The sequence below is a fragment of the Giraffa tippelskirchi genome, chromosome 1 (genome assembly GCF_054371585.1).
Source record: "Giraffa tippelskirchi isolate mGirTip1 chromosome 1, T2T-mGirTip1v1.2.pri, whole genome shotgun sequence".
NCBI lineage: Eukaryota > Metazoa > Chordata > Mammalia > Artiodactyla > Giraffidae > Giraffa > Giraffa tippelskirchi.
The window spans coordinates 126,156,795-126,179,503 of NC_137275.1; the positions used below are offsets into that span (position 1 = coordinate 126,156,795).

The 22,709-nt window shown below is 42.7% G+C and overlaps 2 protein-coding genes across 4 annotated transcripts in view; one reads left to right on the plus strand and one right to left on the minus strand.

Annotated features, from left to right (window-relative positions):
• GALNTL6 (polypeptide N-acetylgalactosaminyltransferase like 6) overlaps positions 1 to 22,709 on the plus strand; it is a 1,429,734-nt gene that overhangs the window by 1,326,848 nt on the left and 80,177 nt on the right. The gene's annotated exons all lie outside the window — the stretch shown is intronic.
• LOC145537900 (uncharacterized) overlaps positions 1 to 22,709 on the minus strand; it is a 303,657-nt gene that overhangs the window by 92,141 nt on the left and 188,807 nt on the right. The window lies entirely within an intron of this gene.

Below are 22,709 nucleotides of genomic sequence, written 5' to 3' on the forward strand. Positions count from 1 at the left end.
AGGTCAGTTTTCGTTCCAATCTCAAAGAAAGGCAATGCCAAAGAACGCTCAAACTACCGCACAATTGCACTCATCTCACATGCTAGTAAAGTAATGCTCAAAATTCTCCAAGCCAGGCTTCAGCAATACGTGAACTGTGAACTTCCAGATGTTCAAGCTGGTTTTAGAAAAGGCAGAGGAACCAGAGATCAAATTGCCAATATCCGCTGGATCATGGAAAAAGCAAGAGAGTTCCAGAAAAACATCTCTTTCTGCTTTATTGACTATGCCAAAGCCTTTGACTGTGTGGATCACAATAAACTGTGGACAATTCTGAAAGAGATGGGAATACCAGACCATCTGACCTGTCTCTTGAGAAACCTGTATGCAGGTCAGGAAGCAACAGTTAGAACTGGACATGGAACAACAGGCTGGTTCCAAATAGGAAAAGGAATACGTCAAGGCTGTATATTGTCACCCTGCTTATTTAACTTATATGCAGAGTACATCATGAGAAACGCTGGGCTGGAAGAAACACAAGCTGGAATCAAGATTGCCGGGAGAAATATCAATAACCTCAGATATGCGGATGACACCACCCTTATGGCAGAAAGTGAAGAAGAACTAAAGAGCCTCTTGATGAAGGTGAAAGAGGAGAGTGAAAAAGTTGGCTTAAAGCTCAACGTTCAGAAAACTAAGATCATGGCATCTGGTCCCATCACTCCATGGGAAATAGATGGGGAAACAGTGGAAACAGTGTCAGACTTTACTTTTTTGGGCTCCAGAATCACTGCTGATGGTGACTGCAGCCATGAAATTAAAAGACGCTTACTCCTTGGAAGGAAGGTTATGGCCAACCTAGATAGCATGTTTAAAAGCAGAGACATTACTTTGCCAACAAAAGTCCATCTAGTCAAGGCTATGGTTTTTCCAGTGGTCATGTATGGATGTGAGAGTTGGACGGTGAAGAAAGCTGAGCGCCGCAGAATTGATGCTTTTGAACTGTGGTGTTGGAGAAGACTCTTGAGAGTCCCTTGGACTGCAAGGAGATCCAATCAATCCATCCTAAAAGAGATCAATCCTGGGTGTTCATTGGAAGGTCTGATGTTGAACCTGAAACTCCAATACTTTGGCCACCTCATGCGAAGGGTTGACTCATTGGAAAAGACCCTAATGCTGGGTAGGATTGGGGGCGGGAGGAGAAGGGGACGACAGAGGATGAGATGGTTGGATGGCATCACCGACTCCATGAACATGTGTTTGGGTAGACTCCGGGAGTTGGTGATGGACAGAGAGGCCTGGCGTGTTGCAGTTCATGGGGTCGCAGAGAGTCGGACACGACTGAGGGACTAAACTGAAACTGAAACTGAAAGATAATGATGTTCTGTCATTTACCCATTTCACCCACTCATATGCTCTCCACTTGCGCTTGGTTTCTAGCAAAAAGTAGAAGTCTAGAAGCTGGGGGTGGGCAGGAGGACAGCTTTGGGGGTAGGGGGAGTTATGCTGATACAGAAAAGTTTATCTTCCAAAAATAACACTGTCCATATATTTTCAAGAAATAATTTAAGTCCTTTTTCAAGGACTGTCAAGTGTAGGAAAACTAGGACTGGCACATAAAATTTCCCAGCCAAGAGTATTTATTCAAATGTTAAAAAGTCCATAATTCTGAATTTTAATCTTTTTCACTTAAATTTTACTTGAGGGCTCATTTTTAAATTTTTTTTCTAAACTGCCAGAGCAATCAGAAAGTCATAAATATTGAAGCTCAGCTGTCACTCTAAGAAATATTTTATGATTTTTTAAAAATAAAAAACACTAAAATGAAAAACAATTCTGATATTTTGTGGGAGAATCTCAGCTACTGGTTACACCCTGCAGAATCACTAAATCATCAAAAATGAAGAGAGCTTGAAGAGACTCAAATGTAGGGCCACATCACGAAACAGGGAGTCCATCCTTCCAGCTTTGCAAGAAACAGAGAGAAAGATGGAGAAAAATCCACAGGCTTGTTTTCTTATGGCAAAGCTTGTTTTGTGCTTCGTGCTAAGTCACTTCAGTCATGTCTGACTCTTTGCAACTCTCCAGGCTGCTCTGTCCATGGGATTCTCCAGGCAAGAATACTGGAGTGGGTAGCCATGTCCTCCTCCCAGGGGATATTTCCAACTCAGGGATTGAACCCATGTCTCTTCCATCTCGAGCACTGGCAGGTGGGTTCTTTACCACTAGTGCCACTTGAGAAGCCCTCACTCTTCAAAAATGTGTGTATTTCATTTATGTTCCTATGTGTATAGAGGACTCCAGCTGACTTCCAAACACACACACACACAGAAGTACAACACACACAGTAGTAGCCTGCAGTCCTCTAAACAGCAGACCAGTATATGTTACAGAAATAAATTTGAATGATTAGCTATTCAGTGCCTTCTATTTACCTAGCATCACAGTTTGGCTGGAAGGGACAAGATATACACACAGGAAATCATTAGAGGACAAGCCATTACAGCCAGTAGTTGTTTGAAGGTGTTGCAAAGACGTGTGTGGTAGGGGAAGGAGGAGGGGGAGAGGGTGCCCTAGTTACCAAACTGAAAGAGGACCTAAAACTTCACTAAATGAACATGGGTCACAGAATCATGGTTCCCAAACTCAGGACCAGTGGACCCGTTCCTGGACCAGTTTTCACCCAGCCTCAGTGAACGGAGGAAAATAAAAATCACAAAGCTAAATCTATTCCATTTAATAACATCTTCTCATGCAGTAATTTTAGGCTTTTTTCTTCTTATGACAGAATATGAGATGAGTAGATTTTCATTAATGCCCTTATTTGGCAAAAATAAAAATTAGAACCTATGTCAGTTCCCACACAAAGCAAAAATCTAGGACATCATGACCTACAATTCAGCTTCATCTGGTAACCAGAGTATTCATGTGTCATGAATAAAACCAGATGTTTTCCTACCTTGGCTAGGGTCCAGTGTCAGTACGCCAGGCATAGTTGTAGCACCCTCTCACCAGGAGCAAACAGCCAGTCCCTGCAGGAAGGAATGCCCACCCCTAGTGCTGCAGGGGGATCAGAGTGTCCCCAGGACCGGGGTGACAGGCATTCTCTCCTTGGGATGGCACCGACTGTCCTACACATGGAGATGAGAGCAGCTGGATGGCACAGCCAAGTGATCGAGTGGCAGAGGGTGGTCACCCTCCGAGAAGACCCTCTCCCGTGACAGGCTGTGACATGAGCCACATGCTCTGCAGAACCCATTACAGGCACCTCAGTGTGACGGTGTGTTTGGGGCAATCATGCCCTTGGACTTGGGGCAGGTGACATGACAGGAGCAGAGCAACCATTCCATGGCTAAACATGCCAGCTGATGCAGCACAGTGTGGTCCCCGCAGAGCACATGGCCAGGGTATGTCCCTAGGGGGCCCCTTGCAGAGCAGGCAGCCCTACATCTGTGGGTGGGGGTCCCAGAGGTTCACATGGTCACATAGGAGACAAAGTAGAAGCCAACTCTGAGAACTGGAATATTTCTTGCCATATCTATAAACAAGGATGTCACACTCATCAGTGATCCCAGCCCTCCAGGGAACTCAGGAAGGAGAAAAATACCTGCCATCAACAGCCGTCACGCTGCTGCCACTCCCTGTGAAAGTCACAGGATGCTGGCCCCAGATGTGAGGTGCATATGAAAGGAGTGATTTCAGTGAGCCCAGACTCTGGCATCATCCCATATACAGCAAAGCGCTAAATTCCTTAAGATATCTGATTTTCTTTAATTAACAATAATCTCCTGATATTCAGACTACCTGCCCTTTGTTGCAAAACTCCTATATATTCTCAGTCTCCTCCTCGCCACCTCCTTGGAGCAGTTCTCTCAGGGTTACTTGAGATGCTGCCTCTCGAGCTTAAGTCCTAAAAATTTCCACGGAATAAAACATAACTCTCAACTTTCAAGTTGTGACTATTTTTTAAGTCAACAGCTCTCACTCTAAGTGTCTAAGGGATGCCTAAATTGGGGTTCTGTATCTGTTTGTGTTTTACCATTAACATAAGATGGATAATTTTTCTTTTTTAAAGTTCATCTTGCATTTCAAGGCAATCATTGTCCAAATTTCAGGATAAGAGCTATGAAGCCAAAGTCAAATCCCCATAATAATTTATTGTGCGGGATGACCTATGACACTTGAAAATGTAATTCACATTAAAGGGGACAGAGATTAAACGTCCAGTGAGCAGAGCTGGGACTGTCTGTCCAGGGCTCACAGCAAACAGGAGCGGCTGGGAGTCGTGGGTGGGCTCGGCAGGAGCAGAGGGCCAGGTAGGCAGAGAGTGACAAACAACTGAGCCTGAGCTGCTGCAGTTAAACCAGGTGCAGTGGGGACAGAATGCAGACCAAGGTGTGTACCTTTTCCCTACAGACTGCAGGGAGGCACTTTCGATTCTTGAACAGGAAGTGCCTGGATAAAAAGAAAAGGGGTAAAATGGAAAGATCAACCAGCAGGTAAATATTAAAGGAGAGAAAGACTAAAGAAAGTAGCGTTTTGAACGCAAGAAGCATCTCTAAAGAAAACTTCCTAAGAGATTTTCATGGCTTTGCCACACTGTGCAAAAACACACACAGGGACCAGAGGAAGGAATGATGATACCCACCCAGACACAGGGGCCAAAGAAAGGGATGGATCTGAGGCCAGATTTAGACAAGCTGGCTCATAAGCAACCACTGCTCAGGAAGAACCAGACCTGGGAGATGTGCACAGACTTCCCAACCACAATTCTGAGAGCACACCAAAATATAAATATATATACATGTGTGTGTGTGTATATATATATGTATATATATATGTGTGTGTGTGTGTGTGTGTATATATATATATATATATGTATATATATTTGCCAGATTTTCTTCACCAAGAAATTTTCATTAAAAAAATAAAAATAAAACCTGTCAAGCCGGGCACTGTGCTAGGCCCTGGAAGTATAAACGATGAACTAGGTGAGCACAAATCTTAACTTCTCATAACTAGTGGCCCCAACAGTGACAGGAAACCCACGCAGTCCCACACCCTGTATGTGACAATCTCAATGTCACAAGGGTTAAGTAAAACCATCAGACTCACAATGGAATGAGATTGGTATCTTACATCATTTACTTACTGATAAACTTTTGTATAGGGTTTATAACAGTATGGCTGGCATTATAATTTAACAGAAGAGAAAGTAGGTCTCCTAAGTAATATTTAGCATAATTTCATCTATTAATATATAGTGATATATGTTCTATATTAACAAATCATCCATTTAATGATCCTATAGGCTACACTGTGATCCACAAGGATGTTACAGATATTTTGACTTTATATATTTACTTAGGGTTTCTTAGCAGGATCCAGTGAGATTTGAAGATTTCTTGTGGTTATTATGCTTTGTTTGTGTGGTAGACAGAGCTATTTTGCCTTTGTCAGCTGTGAAGTGACTTTCTGATGTGTTTCTTGGGGTGACTTTCTCCTGGTGCCACATTCCTGGGGACATCCAACCCCTGATTCCATAGATCATCTCAGACCCTTGAATTGATGGAGGTGGCTTCCCTGGTGGCTCAGTGGTAAAGAATCCACCTGTCAATGCAGGATTGGAAAGATCCCCTGGGGAATGTAACAGCAACCCACTCCAGTATTCTTGCCTGGGAAATCCCACGGACAGAGGAGCCTGGCAGGTATAGTCCATGGGGTCTCAAAGAGTAGGACACAACATGGCGATTGACCAACAACAACAAGAGGGAAGGGAAGGAAGAAGAAGGGGAGGAGGGGGGCTTCAGTGTCAAAGCAAGACCATCCCAAGTCCATCAGGGAGCACTTTACTGTGCACCATGGTGTCAGCTACCCTGCCAGAGTAGCTGAAATAGCAAGCAATATCTGACATATGCAGACACGTTCCTTTGTTTATCTCAGAAGAATGTATCAGTTGAGAAAAAGCATGAACAAGACCAAAAGGACTAGTTTGATATCAGAAAATAAAGTTGTCAAGAAAGCATCCAGCATGGTGACAAATGGGAAATCTACCCCCCGCACACAAAGTGACCCTTCTCCCGGATGACTGTCTATCTGTCAACTCTCATGAAGATGCCCTGCAAGCCTGAGCAGTGAGTCCACAGTCTTGTCCACCAACAGCAGCCAGCGCCTCAGAATCTAGATGCACTATTTGGAACTGTCCTCAAGTTCAGGGACACAGTGGCCTATCGTGGGCTTCCCGTCTCCCCAAGAGCAGAAGATGATGATGAATTCTTCCCAAAAGATGGTCTTCATAAACGGCTAGGACTTCTATGCAGAAACACTTCCTCTCAAATCAGTAACTACTTCTAATTCTTCCTTACAGTATAACCAAAAGAGCAATAAGGCTAACCAGCACTCTTGGCAAAAATTAAAGATGGTTCAGCTACTGTTATTATGTATGTCTCTCCCTTCCTGGATGTATTTCAAAATATAATATTTCCTATTTAGATGGAACTTTTAAATTTTATTTATTTTTTATAATTTTATTCATTGGCTGTACTGGGTCTTCATTGCTTCTCAGGCTTTTCTCTAGCTTCAGCGAGCGGGAGCATAGGCAGTGCACAGGCTTCTCATTGTGGTGGCTTCTCCTGTTGCAGAGCATAGACTCTAGGACATGTGGGCTTCATAGTTGCGGCTCCCAGGCTCTAGAGCACAGGCAAAGTAGTTGTGGGCTTAGTAGCTCCAAGGCATGTGGGATCTTCCCAGACCAGGGATTGAAACTGTGTCTTCTGCATTGGGAGGTGAATTCTTTACCACTGAGCCACTAGTGAAGCCCTCAAAATTTATTTTACATTGAGGTAAAACTGATATAACATTATGTAAGTTTCATGTGTACAGCATTATATTTCTATTTCTGTATTCACTGCAGTCTCAGCACCAAAAATTCAGTTTTCATCAATCACCATATTGGTCCTCTTTAGTCATCCTGGCCATTCCCCTCTGTGACCACTGCTCTGTTCTCTGAGTCTATATGTTTGTTTTGGTTTAGTTTCAGTTCAGTTCAGTTCAGTCGCTCAGTCGTGTCCGACTCTTTGCAACCCCATGAATTGCAGCACGCCAGGCCTCTCTGTCCATCACCAACTCCCAGAGTCTACCCAAACCCATGTCCATCAAGTCGGTGATGCCATCCAGCCATCTCATCCTCTGTCGTCCCCTTCTCCTCCCGCCCCCAATCCTACCCAGCATTAGGGTCTTTTCCAATGAGTCAACCCTTCACATGAGGTGGCCAAAGTATTGGAGTTTCAGCTTCAACATCAGCCCTTCCAATGAACACCCAGGATTGATCTCTTTTAGGATGGATTGATTGGATCTCCTTGCAGTCCAAGGGACTCTCAAGAGTCTTCTCCACACAGTTCAAAAGCATCAATTCTGCGGCGCTCAGCTTTCTTCACCGTCCAACTCTCACATCTATACATGACCACTGGAAAAACCATAGCCTTGACTAGACAGACTTTTGTTGGCAAAGTATTGTCTCTGCTTTTAAATATGCTGTCTAGGTTGGCCATAACCTTCCTTCCAAGGAGTAAGCGTCTTTTAATTTCATGGCTGCAATCACCATCAGCAGTGATTCTGGAGCCCAAAAAAATAAAGTCTGACACTGTTTCCACTGTCTCCCCATCTATTTGCCCTGAAGTGATGGGACCAGATGCCATGATCTTAGTTTTCTGAACGTGGAGCTTTAAGCCAACTTTTTCACTCTCCTCTTTCACCTTCATCAAGAGGCTCTTTAGTTCTTCTTCACTTTCTGCCATAAGGGTGGTGTCATCCGCATATCTGAGGTTATTGGTTTAGTTTAGTTTAGTGTGTTCATTTATTCCGGGTCTTTTTGTGTGTTTGCTTTTATATTCCACACGTAAGTGGAATCATGTGGTATTTGTCTCTCTCCATCTGACTTATTTCACTTAGTATAATACCCTTAAGGTCCACCCAGGTTACAAATGGCGAGATTTTGTCTTTTTTTATTGGTGAGTAATATTCTATTGTGTATATATACTGCAGTTTTTATTTCTTCATCTGTTGATGGGCACTTAGGTTGTTCCATATCTTGGCTATTGTAAATGTTTTGTTGAAGATGAGGGTGCATATATTTTTTCAAATTAGTATTTTCATATTCTTCAGATGAATACTCAGAAGTGGGATAGGCGGCTCCTAGAGTAGTTCAATTTTTAATTTTTTGAGGAATCTATACATTGAATTTTTTATTCCAAGCATTTTTCATAAATAATATTTCATCATTTTTCCTGATAGCCTTCCTAAAATCAATCATAACTTTATTACATGACAATAATGATTCAATAAATCATTAAGATTTGATGAGTCCATAGCATGCTATGAAGATAAATGTCATCTCCAGCCACAAATAAGGCTCAGGGTGCAGAAATTCTTCAATAAATATTTATCATGTGCCTACCAAGTGCCAGGCAGAAATGCACACAGCTTGCCCCATATCCTAAACCAAGAGCATTGGACCTTTTAATTAAATCAAGCCTCCACTTTGTGATAGAATATCACCTCACCCAAGGACACTTCCTACTGGAAATAAGTTTCTGCCAGCACAGCATTGTACTAGCCCTACAATGATGCTTCTTTTTTGAGCACTTATTGTGCATATGAGGAAAATGAGAAAAAGTAAAACTATTCCATCTGCCAAGGACCAAGGAAGAGGAGATGGGAAAATGTGAAACACAAGTGTATTCCCTACGACTTGACCTTCACTCACTCCCTAATTCCAACTCTAGTAGTCTCGGAATTTTTTTTAAGTATCCATGTTTTTTATCTATTCTTTCAACAAAAACCAAAAAAGAAAAGAAAAGCAGTAGAATCACACTTTGCCTTTAAAATATTTAAACAATATGGAGGTAAACCATAGAATTTTCTTACCAAACAAAGACACCAGAAAAGAAAGAGGGGGACTTCCCTGGTGGTCCAGTAGCTAAGGCTCTGTGCTCCCAATGCAGGGGGAATGGGTTCAATCCCTGGTCAGGGAACTAGATCCCGAATACCGCAACTAAGTTCAAATGCTGCAACTAAGACCCGGTGCAGCCAAATAAATAAATATTTTTAAAGAGAGAGAGATAGAGAGAAGTAGCAAATTGTTGATGGGTACAGTCTCTTGCCATTTGGAAGTTTCATGAACAAAACATGCAAGGTGAAAACAATACTACTTAAAAACTCAGCCATTTCCCACCAAACTGCTCAAAACTAAATTTTTCTGGTTTTCGTGTTTATTTTCTCTACATAGTTTCCCCCAAAACTCCCACAAATGCAATCTTCTTCCCAATATTATTTTGCTCCATTTAATCATTCCAGATATTTCTCAGTTCTTTCTCCCTAAGTTCTCACTCAGCTGACTTGTGAATCAATTATCTGCTCTTTTCACGGATGTAAAACACAGGCTGTAGTTAAGCAATCTCCAAGCTTTAGAGACAATATTCAGGATTTCTTGGTCTATCTAGTGAGTGAGACCCAACATTTCACATCAGTTTTTTGTTCACCCTATTGGAAGATTTTTTAGAGACAGGTGGTTCTGTGGTTAAGAATTAGCCTGTCAAAGCAGAGACACAGGAGACCTGAGTTCAATCCCTGGGTCAGGAAGATCCCCTGGAGGAGGGCATAACAACCCACTCCAGTATTCCTGCCTGAGAAGTCTCATGACAGAGGAGCCTGGCAGACTGAAATCCATGGGTTGCCAAGAGTCTGCCATGGCTCAGTGACTGAGCGTGCATGCATAATCTTTAAGTAGGGATCCTGAATATTTACATGATAATTGGCCATCAGGATTAATCATTTTTTACCTTGTCATTTTTAATAAAATTAAGTTGGGGATTATTTTTACTTTCCAATGCAAACTTACCCAGTCTGCTTTTGGTTTCTCTTTCTTCTACCTAGAGCACCTTGGCACCCTTTTGTTAGTTAGCATTCATACACATTTCTTTTTTCAAAGTGCTTGAGAAACAAACATGGTGAGCCCTGTCTGTGGGCTGGGGAATTGATAATTGCATTTTCATCATCATCCCCATTAGAAATGAACATTTTCCTGCATTCACAAAACCACTGGAGCTTCAGAAAGGAGAAAGCTTGCCTAGACAAATAGGTCCCTCCTGCTAGAAAATTAAGCTGCTGAAACTTAAGCACATTAAAATATTTCAGCATACCACAACCTGCATAACCAAAAAAAAAATGCAACTTGCAAGAGGGAGCAGCACTGGGGCTTTCGGATTCTGCCTTTTGGGACCTCAGTTGGACAATAAAGCCACAGGAGCACCTGGCTGGGAGGGATTCATTGGGAGAAATTAACTTCTTACCCTGAGATGTGTAAATGCAAAGTGACACTCTGCTGGAGGTCTCTGTTGTGTCCTTTCCATTCTAATCTCGTTTCCAATAGTTTATTAGTTCATGGCAAGAATCTCATCTCTGACTGAAATTCCAGCCCAAGCATATCTCCTTTTTTTCAAACATTCTTTTTTTAATGTGGACCATTTTTTTTAAGTCCAATAAATTAATTTCTCACAACACTGCCTCAGCTCCATGATTGTGGTTTTTTGGCCACAAGGCACGTGGGACCTCAGTCCCGACCAGGAATCAAACCTTCACCCAATGCACCGGAGGGCCGCTTCCCAACCACAGGACCAGCAGGGAAGTCTCACGTCTACTTTGTGATATCATTTGAGGTGGAGAAAACAATTCCACTTGCTAATCTGTAAACTGAGAAATGGTCACAAACCAATGGATGGCTTTGTGGTGTCTCAATGCCCTTAGTGTTCTAATTTTGAAAACAGTTTATAAAAATAAGATTTCACAGGTTGCCTAAACTTTGAACAGATATAGTTTTCAACCTAAGAACACTGTGTGAACTATTAAAAGTAAAAGGATTTTTTTTGCCTTTTTTGAAAGTATAGAAAATAAAACAGGGTCTTCTAATATCAGATGGAACAATGGTTTAGCACCATTTAGTTCAACCACAGTTTGCTGGAATGCTTGCTGTGGGGGAACAAGACACTTGATACTCTCCTTGACTGATGGTTAGAAAATGCTGGTTGTGATTTATATATATGTGTGTGTGTGTGTGCATTAATAGTCATCATCCACAAATGAGATCACACTGCCCTTTGTACTCACTTTGTGACAGAGTGAGATACAATTTGCTTGATTGCCAGATGAATGCCCTTCCAACCATTTTCAGGTGTCTCTAGAAATCCCAAAGGCTTCCTGTGCATGCTCACATACATGTACATCAGAAGTGGTCCACTCTGCCTCACTCCAGATTTGCCCTTAGCCTTGTAGCCCCACCTGCCTCTGTCCCCTGCCTGTGAAGTCACTGGGGAAGCCACACCACCACCATCATTCACAGTAAAAGCATCAACTTCCAGCTAGTGGTGCTGTATCTAGAGAAACCAGCACTTCGGTGCTCAAAGTGCCAGAACTTGTTTGGATGCTGGAGAGACCTGGACAGCATGGCCATCACCTGGCTGTGGGCCATACACAGTGTGGTTCCTCACTGGGACATAGAAACATCAGTTTCTTTTGGACTCCCTTCAACAATTTCCACATCAAGTCATGAGAAATACTCCATCGAACATGAGTGTACCTATGACTGATTCTTGTTGATGTATGACAGAAAACCACAAAATTCTGTAAAGCAATTATCTTTCAATTAAAAAATAAAAAAATAATAACTCCATCATATTCTGACCCTCAATCTCAGCCTAATATGGTCTTAAGCGATGAAAAAAATAAAACAGAAAGCATACTTTTTTGTCCTATCACCCTATTTTCTGCTTCCAAGTGTCCTCAGTCACTCAATCGTGTTTGCCTCATCTGTGACTCCAAGGACTGTAGCCCACCAGGCTCCTCTGTCCATGGGATTCTCCAGCCAAGAATACTGGAGTGCGTTGCCACTTCCCACTCCAGGGGATTTTCCCAACCCAGGGATTGAACCCGCATCTCTTGCGTCTCCTGCATTGGCAGGTAGATTCTTTACTCCTGCGCACCTGGGAAGATTCTGCAGCTAGGTCATAAAAGGCACTTATTTTAGTTTCCACCTTGATCTCTTGGATGGGTGGTTTGGGGGAAGTCTGGCTGCCATGTCAGGACAAGGAAACCTAAGCATCCCTGTAGAGAGGCCCCCATAGAGGAAACTGAGTCCTCCTGCCAATGCGTGCTGTGCATGCTAAGTCAGCTTCAGTCAGGTTTGACTCTTTGCGAACCCATGGACTGTAACCCACCAAGCTCCTCTGTCCGTGGAATTTTCCAGGCAAGAATATACTGGAGTGGGTTGCCATTTCCTTCTCCAGGGGATTTTCTGAACCCAGGGATCAAACCCACATCCCTTATGTCTCCTGCACTGGCAGACAAGTTCTTTACCACTAGCACCACGTGGGAAATGACAACAAAGGATTTATAAAATGACATAAACTCAGCTGATAAAGTAGTGGCAGGTTTTGAGAAGATTGACTCCAATTTTGAAGTTCTGCTGTGAAGTTTTACCAATGTTATCCAATAGCCTTGTATGCCACAGAGAAATCATTTGTGAAAGGAAAGTCAATCAATATGGCAAATTTCACTGTTGTCTTAGCCTAAGAAATTGCCACAGCCACTCTTAACCCTCAGCAACCACCATCCTGGCCAGTCAGCAGCCACCAGCATTGAGGCAAGACCTTCCTCCAACAAAAAGTTTATGACTTTCTGAAGTCTCAGAAAATGGTTAGTAATTTTTAGCAATAAAATATTTTTACTTAAGGTTGTATTGTACTTAATAAACTATAGTATAATTTAAATAATACACTATAGTATAGTATAAACATAACTTTTATATGTACTGAGAGACCAAAAATTCATGTGACTCATTTCATTGTGATAATTGCTTTACTGCGGTGGTCTGGAACCAAACCTGCAATGTTTCAGAAGTATGCCTGTTAACTTCTTCCAATCAAGAGCATGGAATATTTGTTCATTTATTTGTGTCATCTTCATTTCTTTTTGTTAATATCTTACAGTTTTCAAAATACAGGTCTTTCATCTTCTTGGTTTAATTTATTCCTAGGTGTTGTATTCTTTTGTTGCAATTGTAAATGAGATTCTATTTAAATTTTTCTTTCTGATAGGTCATTATTAGTGTATAGAAATGCAACAGATTTTTGTATATTGATTCTGCATCCTGCAACTTTACTGAATTTTTTTATTAGTTCTAACAGTTTTTTATTGAGTCTTTAGGGTTTATATTGGTGCAAAAGTAATAGTAATTGTGGTTGGTGCAAAAGTAATTGCAGTTGGTGCAAAAGTAATTGATGTTCAAAAGTAATTGTGGTTGACTTTTGTACTAACCTCAATTACTTTTGCACTGATCTAATGTTATAAATGGGTGTTAAATTTATCAAATGCTTTTTCTGCATCTATTGAGATGATCATAAGATTTTTATTCTTTATTTTGCTATGTGGTGTATCAAACTGACTGATCTGCAAATGCTGAATCATCCCTGCATTCCTAAAATAGATCCCATTTGATCACAGTATATGATCCTTTTAATGTATTGCTGAATTTGGTTTGCTGATATTCTTTTGAGGAATTTTGCATCTATGTTCATCAGGAATATTGGCTTGTAATTTTCTTTTCCTGTGGCTTCCTTGTCTGGTTTTGGTATCAGGGTAATGCTGGCCTTGTAAAATGAGTTTGGAGAAGTTCCCTTCTCTTCTATTTTGGGGTAAATTTCAGAATAATTGGCACCAATTATTTTTTGAATATTTTGTGGAATTCACCAGTGAAGCCACTGGCCCTGGCTGTTGGAATGTCTTGCTTGTTGGAATGTTTTTAATTACTGATTCAATCTCCTTATTAGCAATAAGTCTTCATATTTTCTATTTCATCTTGATTCAGTCTTTGTAGACTCTACATTTCTAGAAACTTATCTATTTATTCTAGGTTATCCAACTTGTTGGTATATAATTATTCATATATGGGACAGGGAAGCCTGGTGTGCTGCAGTCCATGGGGTCAGAAAGAGTCAGACATGATTTAGCAACTGAACAACAACAATAATTATTCATAGTAGTCTCTTCTGATCTTTGTATTTCTATGTTGTCCATTAGTACATAAATGGGTAAACAAATTTTGGTCTAGCCATACATGCTCTATGAAATATAATAAAAAGCAGTACATGCAATTATGTGGGTAAACCTCAAAATAATTACACATAGTGAAAGAAGCAAGACAAAAAGAGCACATATTTTATAATTATATTTAAAAGTTTAGAAAATGCAAACTAAATTATGGTGACAAAAGGTAGATCAGTGTACAACACCGTAATGTAAGCTGTGGACTTTGCATGATTACCGGGTGTCACTGTAACACACAATCCACTCTGCGGGAGTGTGGATAGTGGGTGAGGCTGTGCATGTGAGGGGGGCGGGGGATAGATGGAAAATCTTTGTCCCTGTCCCCCAACTTTGCTGTGAACCTAAAACTGTTTTAAAGATATGAAAGCTTAATTAAAAAAATTTCAAATAGGTCAGTGGTTGCCTGGGGATGGTAGAAGCAACTAAGAAAGGAGATGGGAAGAGGGATTTTAAAGTGACATATGGAAATGATTGAAGGTGATGGGTATGTTCATTATCTTGATTGCAACAATGGTTTCAGTAACACACATGTCAAAGTGTACCAAACTATACACTTTAAATATGAGTAGTTGGGATGTCTCTGGAGGTCCAGTGGTTAAGACCTCATGCTTCCATTGCAGGGGGCATGGGTTCAATCCCTGGTCGGGGAACTAGCATCTCTGTCTGGTGTGGCCAAAATAAATAAATAAATTTTAAAAATAATAATAAAGTTAGGGCTTCTCTGGTGGCTCTATGGTAGAGTATTCGCTTGTCAGTGCAGGAGACATAGGTTCAATCCCTGGTCCAGTAAGATCCCACATTCCACTGAGCAACTAAGTCTGTGTACCACAACAGCTGAGCCTGTGCTCTAGAGCCCATGAGCCACAACAAGAGAAACCACCTCAATGAGAAGCCCGTGCACTGCAACCAGAGAGGAGCCACCACTCAACACAACTAGAGAAAAGCCCACATAGCAACAAAGACCCAGCACAGCCAATAAGTAAATAAATTATAAAAAAATAATAATAATAAAATTTAAAATATGAGTAATTTATTGCCTATCAATTATTCCTCAATAAAACCATTTTCAATTAGGTTTACATGCATTTTTAATAAGGTAGGCAGTTAAATAATTTGGAGAGTTGTTTGTTCTATATCTAAAGGCCACATTAAATGCTATCAGAAACATATAATCCAAAATATTCAGCCAAAAATTACAATAGAGGTATAATTAAATTATGTCAAAACAGTCAAGAGAAGGCAATCACTTGCAAACAGCTCATGTAGGCTTAGTAAAGAAGAGAGAGGAAACTGCCTGTCGGAGAAGTCTTTTTTTGAGAAATGGATTAACCATCCTCTCCTTATGCTGGAGGCGTCCCACTGACTTCAAAGAAGTCTTTAGATCAGAGGAAAAATAGCGTTGGGCTAAATAATTGTAGTGAGTTGAGGCTCTCATAAAGAGATCCTCTTCTGAGCTGCAGCCATGATGACATTTATCACATCATCAATGATAAGAGGGTTTTGGGGCTGGACGCAGAAGCTACTGAAGTGCTCTTAAGCTTCAAAGGGGAGAAAAAGATGCCTTTAACTCTAAGCAGAATTTTTAATGTTCTGGGAGAGTGATGCGGTTCCTTGCTGGAGGAGTGACTGTCACAAATAAACTCTTTCTGGGTGAGGCTGGCTTTGCTGGCTATCCAGCAGTTTCTGGGAAAAATCACTGGGAAAAAATAAGGAGTGAAAGAGAAATCTATTCCTAAACTCACCATAATGCAATAGATTAACATGGACACTAGCACAGCCTGTGCATTGGGGGTCCCACCAGTGGGCATGCAGGACTGCACCCGCCATAAAGAAATAGAAGCATGTAGCTGAGGCGAGGTGGCTCAGGTGATTCACACGCGTGGGACAGCCTGTCAGCCAGAGAAATGATCAGCCCCCAAACAGTATGCTCGGAAACTGAATCGGGATCGCATTTTCAGGATGAGGGAGCCATGGGCTCTAAACTGTTGCTGGCAAAATAATAAGAATAATAATAATAATTAGTGGATAGACTTATGGCATTTGGTGAAGCAGCAAGTATAACAGAAATATCTACTTTCCTCATGCTTCACAATGAAAATGATCAGTCAAAGCTGAAATTTGTCCTTATGAACTGAGATAGCAACATGATTAAGTGTTCCTGCAAAAATATCAATTCCAAGACCTGAGGAGCATTAGAATTAAGGAAAGATGTAGTCCTGGAGAGCACACCAAAAGCAAGACTTGAATTCTAAAGACCTCTAATACAGGGCTGACTGTGTTAAGTGAGTTAATAAATATTTGAGCAGGGACCTCCCTGGTGGTCCAGTGGCTAAAACCCCATGTTCCCAATGCAGGGGGCCCAGCTTTGACCCTTGATCAGGGAACTAGATCCCATATGCCACAACTAAAGACCCAGTGAAAGTGAAAAGTGTTAGTCTCTCAGTCGTGTCCAACACCTTGTGATCCCATGGACTCCAAAGGATTCTCCAGGCAAGAATACTGGAGTGGGTCGCCATTCCCTTCTCTAGGGGATCTTCCCAACCCAGGGATCAAACCCGAGTCTCCTACATTGCAGGCAGATTTTTTACCATCTGAGCCATCAGAGCCCCCAAAGACCCAGTGCAACCAAATAAATATTTTAAAAAATAAATATTTGAGCAACACAGAGAAGGAAGAGATGAACAGCACTTTGTGTTGACTAGGGGGGTGTGTGGTTACACAAGGAACCATTGGGGTGACATAAAAAATGTGGAGGCTCTCAATGTTGTATGCACAGAAGGTGATCAAAATAACAGCTTTTATTTCACGTCATTCAACAAGTATGAGAAGGAAATGACAACACACTCCAGTATTCTGGTCTAGAGAATCCCATGGACAGAGGAGCCTGGCAGACTACAGTCCACGGGGTCACAAAGCATGGGACACGACTGAACGACTTTCGCTTTCAGATAATGGCAGTGCTAACTGGCAGCGAGAGATGGGGGCGCCACATGGCTAACTTGAATTAACTTGTTGGTTAACTTGAGTCTGAAAGATACATAGGTGGAGGTCTCTGTCTCTGGACCTCAGGGTTGGGCTCCACCCCAGCTCCGAGTGTACTGTGGACAAAGGGGCATTGGGGGAGGGGGCCTAACCCATTCAAGGTGGGTCCCAGAGGTTTTCATGGAGTGGGTAGCTGTCCCCTTCTCCAGGGGACCCTCCTAACCCACTGCTGTTATCTGAAGCCACTGACAGAGGGCCAGCAGGACCCCACCCCAACCCCCATCAGAAAAGCAGTGGGATTGGGAAGCACATTTAGATCCACACTGTGTGATAGCAGGCTTCTCTTGCAGAGAACTTGGAGTCTCTCTAGAATAACTTCCACCAAAGCAAAGCATTCACTCTGCACTGGCAACAGCATCAAGACATGCCAGACTCTGCAGACACTACCACATAATCAACTTAAAAACATTCACAGAGCACACAGTACATGCAGATTATGAGTATCGGGAGGAGGGTTGCCAACAAAAACACAAGGCGCCTGGTGAAATCTGAATTCTGGACACATTTTTTAGTATTAACAGTTTCTGTGTGTAAAAAGACAAACTGAAATAAATTAAAATGTGTAAGAGTTTATCTGAGGGCTTCCCTGGTGGATCAGTGGTAAAGAGTCTCCCTGCCAGTGCAGCAGACACAGGTTTGATACCTGATCCGGGAAGATTCCGCATACAGAGAAGCAAATAAGCCCATGAGCCACAACCACTGAACCTGTGCTCTACAGCCCAGGAGCCGCAACTACTGAGCCCTCGTGTCACAGCTACTGAAGCCCCTGTGTGCCCTACAGCCTGTCTTCCGCAACAAGAGAAGCCACTGCAACGAGAAGCCTGTGCACTGCAACTACGGAAAAGTCCACGGAGCAACAAAAACCCAGCACAGCCAACAAATTAATGAATAATTTTTTTAAGAGTTTAGCTGAGCCAAAAATCAGTTCCAATCAGGCAGTGCCAGATGGGAAGGGGTTAGGAGGGGTCCACCCACAGGAGCTGGGGAAAGACTTAAACGGGGCAGAGAAACAGCAGAAGCTGTTTGGGTGGTAGCTGAAAGCTGGTTGGTTATTCGTGATGTGCAGGCCTTAGGCGTGGATTCTGTAAACTGGAGACATTTACAGGACACATTTTATTTGGCTTACACAGACCACCGAGGCATCTCAGCCACCTCTGTCCAGTGGCCTCCTTGTTTAATTCAAGACAGTGGCAAGGAGCAGAGCAGCTCTCCTGAGCAGAGTTCCACGCAGGAGAATAAAACTGAGGAGGACCGTTAGGGACCTGCTGTGGAATGTCTTCGATGATAGGCAGCCAACCCCTTACACAACCAAAAGGAAGGGGGCATGTAATTCAAGAGCTGGCTGTGTGATTTCTTGTGGGGGAAGAACCTTTGTTAGACAAAAGACCCAGAAAGGACATGTTGGTTCTGGAAAGGGAAACCTCAGTGTCAGGCCAGGATAAACAAAGACAGACAGTGAGAAAGCTGACGTGCTCAGTAATAAAAGTAGGAAGAAATGCCATATTCTGTCTGCAAAGGAGACACGAGGGGGGGTCTGAAAACAGCACATGGCAGGAGGGCAAAGGACAGGGAGGAAATCTTGTCCAGAACGAAATTCTCTACAGAAGCTAAACCATATGGAGGAAGGGACTTCCCTGGTGGTCCGGTGGCTAATACTCCACGCTCCCAATGAAGGGGGGGCTGGGTTCAACCCCTGGTCAGGGAACTAGATCCCACAGGCAGCAACTAAGACCAATTCCAGCCAAATAAACAAATATGTATATTTTTAAAAACAATAAAAAGAATATGAATCAAGTCCAAGCTTCCATCCTACTATTGGCAGCTACGTCTCTGTCTCTCCCTCACACCTACCAAGTCTAGAACCGCTATCTCTCAGATACATGTCTGAGAAGTGAGGAAGAGTGCGTGTGTGACCCACGAAGCTCACATGACCAGGGCAGAGAGCAAGCCTGGGCAGGATGCCAATAGGAAGGAAGGACAGATCCCAGAATAGGACATCAAAGTGAAGGACGAACGTGTGAACTGGCTTACCTGGGAAGCCATGCAAATTTCTAAGACAGGAATGCATCATTTGGCATTAATGCAATTTCACTTACATCTCAAAAACCAGGAATCCCACCTAACACCTACCTTGTTGTTGTTCAGTCTGACTCTTTGCAACCCCATGGACTGCAGCACACCAGGCTTCCCTGTCCTTCACTATTTCCCGGAATTTGCTCAGGCTCCTATCCATCGAGTCGGTGATGCCATCCAACCATTTCAACCTCTGTTGCCCCCTTCTCTTCCTGCCCTCAATCTTTCCCTATGTCATTGTGGCCCCACATATATAAGCAACCTTTACATCCAACTCCTGATAGTTTGGGAAAGAATGATGGCATACATAGATCACCCAGTGTCCATACTGTCCTCCTTCTTCCTGTTCATAACTAATTTTTAACATCTTAGTACCATCACCAATGCTTATGTAATCTCGGGACAGTTGGGCCCACTCAGATTAATTCCCTATTCTCCTCATTACCATCTTGGGCAAGATGTGTTTTGGGATGTCAGTTTCACCATTCTGTCCATGTGTTCCCAGCGATGTTAAGCGAGAAATATCGCTCTGCTTCTACTCCATGACCTCCATGTGTTTGAAAGTAGGGGTGTGTGTGTGTGTGTGTGTGTGTGTGTGTGTGTGTGTGCGCACGCACGCGCACACACCCAGTTGTGTCTGATTCTGTGGGACTTCATGGACTATAGTCCACCAGGCTCCTCTGTCTATGGGGTTCTCCACAGGCAAGAACACTAACATGGGTTGCCATGCCCTCCTCCAGGGGATCTTCCCTACTCAGAGATCGAATCCCCGTCTCTTGCATCTCCTGCACTGGCAGGTGGATTCTTTACCCCTTCACCACCACCAGCTGCTGCTGTTGCTAAGTCGCTTCAGTCGTGTCCGACTCTGTGTGACCCCATAGATGGCAGCCCATCAGGCTCCACCGTCCCTGGGATTCTCCAGGCAAGAACACTGGAGTGGGTTGCCATTTCCTTCTCCATCGCCACGACCAGGGAAGCCCCTAAATACATGTGCATCTATGCAAACATTCTGATGAGCTCAAATGTGCATGTGATTATTCCATTTCCTGCAGTGGGTTAACTTATTCCACAATCTACGAAAGGCCAATGAAATGTTTCCTGCAACTGCTTAAAATATTTCTCAGCTGAGGTTCCAATGTTTTCCCCAAAACTAAGGACAAATTCAAAATGACAGTGTAAGGGTCGCATGGTGTCTTGTTATTTTCAGAATGAAGCCTTCAGAATGACATGATTTTGCCCGTCACCTGGACTGTTCTAGACTGTGCCTTGACTACAACAGTTGACACTTCAGAAAGTTTCCTCCTGATGGGAAACTGCACTCAGAGAACAGAGCCTCTCCAGTGGGGGCTGTCTGATGTGTCATTGGAACTTTAGAGAACAGTCGGGATTCATATGTTTGTCTAAATGGTTACATAACACTCATTGCTAGAGAGACACTGGCAATTAGTTTTTGCAATTATTGTGCTGGTTCTCTCTTCCCATCTCCTGAAAAGGTAACCAAAAAGGGCTTAATGGTTTGGCCTTATCCCTGGAGTATGTCCATTATCTTCTGACTTTCTTTGGAGTGTTTGGGAAAGCAGCAAACCTAAACTGCAACCAAGTAGTTCAATTTGAAAAGGATGTGATAATGTAAAAGCGACCTGCCTGGTTCCCAGGTCAATGACCCTGCAGCCTCCCTGACGTTGCTGACCATCTTCCAACCTGCATCACCTGCCTCTTTCACTTATTCGTGCTGCTGTTTCTGGCAAACATTCATCCTGACCCTTACAGCCATTCCCAATTGAACACATCTGAACTGGTCACTTCCTCTTTGAGTTTTCACAAGAATTCCTATTTCTAGTTCAAAAACCCAAAGCACCAAATATCAATCTACCCTTTAGCAGCAGTGCTTTTTAAACTACTGTTTCTATTTCAGTGCCTTTATCAACAGACACATGCATGAGCTAGGAGTTTATTCATGTTCATTTTATAATGGTCTCTTATTAACTCCACAGTTGGCAAGCTCAGATGAGCACACACATGTACTAGGGCCTTTTCATTTAAAACAAAAACACTATCTACCCCTAACTTCACAGAATGTATAGTCTAAAAGTGTTTATTTACCCAAGTCAAACAGATTTCTTAGTGACAAATCTTTCCTGCAACCTATCAGAATTTCTAAGGCATGCATCCACTTAATAAAAGGGCTTCTGAGGTAGCTCAGTGGTAAAGAATCCACCTGCAATGCAGGAGATGCAGGAGACAGGGGTTCGATTCCTGGGTTGAGAAGATCCCCTGGAGGAGGAAATGACAACCCACTCCAGCATCCTTGCCTGGAAAAATCCCATGGACAGAGGAGCCTGACAGGCTGCAGTATATAGAGTTGCAAACAGTTGACCACGACAGAGCACGCATGCATAAGCACCACTGACTAAATCATTTCCTTGTCACTCCTGGGTAATTTACCTCTTCATCTCTGCTCTTTGCTATTTTCTTGCCTTTATTCATACTTGTTTATCCGAGAAGCACAAAGTAGGTAAAAATTAAATATTTTCACTTTACATAATAATTGAAGTTTAGGAGAAAGATTGAAACTACAGCCAAAAATCTAAGTCAAATACAAATAAAGTTTTAATATTACCAACTGATTTTTTTTCCATCCTATCTCTGAGCTTTTGTTGCTAAACATAAAAATTGCTTGTCCAAGGACAAATGAAAATAGAATGCATTTCAGGCAGAACATTTGTCAGAATGAACAGTAAATGGCAAGGTGACACCAAAGACTCATACTTGGGTATCACGTGTGCCTGTGCTTCCTGGTCCCAGAACATAGCAGGAGCCTCCACACAAATCAGGCAGCTCAGAGTCCGTGGCAAGGGCTGTGTGCACATGTGCATGCATGCGTGTATGTGTGTGTATGTATGCACGCTCAGTCGTTCAGTCGTGTTTGACTCTTTGTGTCCCCATGGACTGTAGCCTGCTGGGCTCCTCTGTCCAAGGGATTTTCTAGGCAAGAATACTGGAGTGGGTTAGACTATTACAAAATTATGTCGACTCTGATCATTTGTCAAAGTAAACTGAAGTCAGAGGAGAAGAAAGTGTTCTTGGCCAGGCGATGCTGATGAGGTGGCAAACAGCACAGTGATGGCAAATAATAACCCCGCAGAGAGAAATTCTTAAGCCCTCCATGCCAGGAATCTTAGAAAGGAACACAGAGGCCACCAAGAAATCAAAGTAGTCCTGGGACTTCCCTGGAGGTCCAGTGGTTGACTTTACCTTCCAATGCAGGAGGTGAAGGTTTGATCCCTGGTCAGGGAGTGAAGGGGCTTCCCTGGTGGCTCAGTGATAAAGAATCCACCTGCAATGCAGGAGATCCCAGTTCAATCCCTGGGTCAGGAAGATCCCCTGCAGAAGAGAATGGCTACCCACTCCAGTATTCTTGCCTGGGCAATCCCATGGACAGAAGAGCCTGATGAGCT